Source organism: Arachis hypogaea, chromosome 13 (assembly GCF_003086295.3).
Source record: "Arachis hypogaea cultivar Tifrunner chromosome 13, arahy.Tifrunner.gnm2.J5K5, whole genome shotgun sequence".
NCBI classification, from domain to species: Eukaryota; Viridiplantae; Streptophyta; class Magnoliopsida; order Fabales; family Fabaceae; genus Arachis; species Arachis hypogaea.
Window position 1 is genome coordinate 59,218,800 of NC_092048.1, and position 2,151 is coordinate 59,220,950.

Sequence of the window (2,151 nt, forward strand, 5' to 3'; positions counted from 1 at the left end):
TTCAAAAATCAAATCTTTTTCTTTTTTTTCTTTCATATTTTCAAAAATTTCAAATTGATTTTCAAAATCTTTTTCTTTTTTCTATTTCATATTTTCGAAATTAATGCTAACAATTAATGTGATTGATTAAAAAAATTTTAATTTATTACTTGCCTAGTAAGAAAGGTTCAATCTTTAAACTCTAGAATCATATCTTTTTAGTTTCTTGTTAGTCAAGTAATCAACTTTAATTTCAAAAGTCAAATCTTTTTAAAATTTCTTTTTCAAATCTTTTTCAAAATAAATTTCAATCACATCTTTTTCAAAATCAATTTCAAAATCTTTTCTAACCTCTTATCTTTTCAAAATTGATTCTCAAATCTTTTTCAATTAACTACTTAACTTTTTGTTTGATTTTAAAAGTTTACTATTTCAATCATATCTTTTTCAAAACCACCTAACTACTTTTCTCTCTCCAATTTTCGAAAATCACTAACCTCTTTTTCAAAATTCTTTTTTAATTAACTAATTATTTTAAATTTGAATTTAATTTAATTTCATTTTTTTCTTAAAATTTTCGAATTTTAACTTTAATTTTAAATTAAAAACAAAAATATTTTTATTTTATTTTATTTAATTTTCGAATTCTTCCCTCTCTCATCTCCTTCTAATTATTTATTTATCTACTCACACCCCTCTTTCACTCAAAAATTCGAACCCACTCTTCTCTTCTGTGTTCAAATTCTCATCTTTCTTCTCTTCTTATACTTACATAAGGAATCTCTATACTGTGACATAAAGGATTCCATGTTTTCTTTTGTGTTCTCTTCTTTTTCATTTGAGCAGGAACAAGGATAAGAACATTCTTGTTGAAGCTAATCCTGAACCTGAAAGGACTATGAAGAGGAAGCTAAGGGAAGCTAAAGCACAACTCTCTGGAGAAAATCTGACAGAAATTTTCAAAAAAGAAGGAGACATGGCCGAAAATAATAACAATGCAAGGAAGATGCTTGGTGACTTTACTACACCAAATTCCAACTTACATGGAAGAAGAATCTCAATCCCCGCCATTGGAGCAAACAATTTTGAGCTAAAGCCTCAATTAGTTTCTCTGATGCAATAGAATTGCAGGTTTTATGGACTTCCATCAGAAGATCATTTTCAGTTCTTAACTGAATTCTTGCAAATCTGTGATACTGTTAAGACCAATGGGGTTGATCTCGAGGTCTACAGGCTTATGCTTTTCGCATTTTCTGTAAGAGACAGAGCAAGAATATGGTTGGACTCTCAACCTAAAGATAGCCTGAACTCTTGGGATAAGCTGGTCATGGCTTTCTTAGCCAACTTCTTTCCTCCTCAAAAGCTTAGCAAACTTAGAGTGGATGTTCAAACCTTCAAACAGAAAGAAGGTGAATACCTCTATAAAGCTTGGGAGAGATACAAGCAACTGACCAAAAAGTGTCCTTCTGACATGCTTTCAGAATGGACCATCCTGGATATATTCTATGATGGTCTGTCTGAATTATCTAAGATGTCATTGGACCATTCTGCAGGTGGTTCCATTCACCTAAAGAAAACGCCTGTAGAAGCTCAGGAACTCATTGACATGGTTACAAATAACTAGTTCGTGTACACTTCTGAAAGGAATCCTGTGAGTAATGGGACGCCTCAAAGGAAGCGAGTTCTTGAAATTGATGCTCTGAATGTGGTGCGGTATTTGTAACCCACTAACTTACCGGCAAGTGCTCCGGGTCGTACCAAGTAATACCTTATGTGAGTAAGGGTCGATCCCACGAGGATTGATGGATTAAGCAACAATAGCGTTTGATAGGATTAGTTAGACAAATAGAAAATAGTGTTGAGAGTTCAAAGACATTAAATAATAGCAAAAATATTAAAGATAGACAGATAAATAAGTTGGGAATAAAATATGGAGAAAACAGTTAAGGTTTCAGAGTTATCTATTTTCTGGATTGACTTTTCTTATTAACTATTTTAATCATGCATGATTTAATTCATGGCAAACTATTTGTGACTAGACCCTAATTCCTTAGACCTTCCTAGTCTCATCTAAAATTCATCAACTACGAATTCCTTGGTCAATTAATTCCAATTAGAGGGTAATGATCAAATTCTAGTTTATATGCCACAAGAATCCTAATTATCCAAAAA

At 31.7% G+C, this 2,151-nt stretch overlaps 1 non-coding gene across 1 annotated transcript; it reads right to left on the reverse strand.

The window, feature by feature from the left end:
* Positions 1-1,348: 1,348 nt before the first annotated feature.
* On the reverse strand, positions 1,349-1,456 carry LOC112739388 (small nucleolar RNA R71). Its single transcript, XR_003170326.1, has one exon. It is a non-coding gene; the product is annotated as a small nucleolar RNA R71 (small nucleolar RNA).
* Between the last annotated feature and the right edge of the window lie 695 nt (positions 1,457-2,151).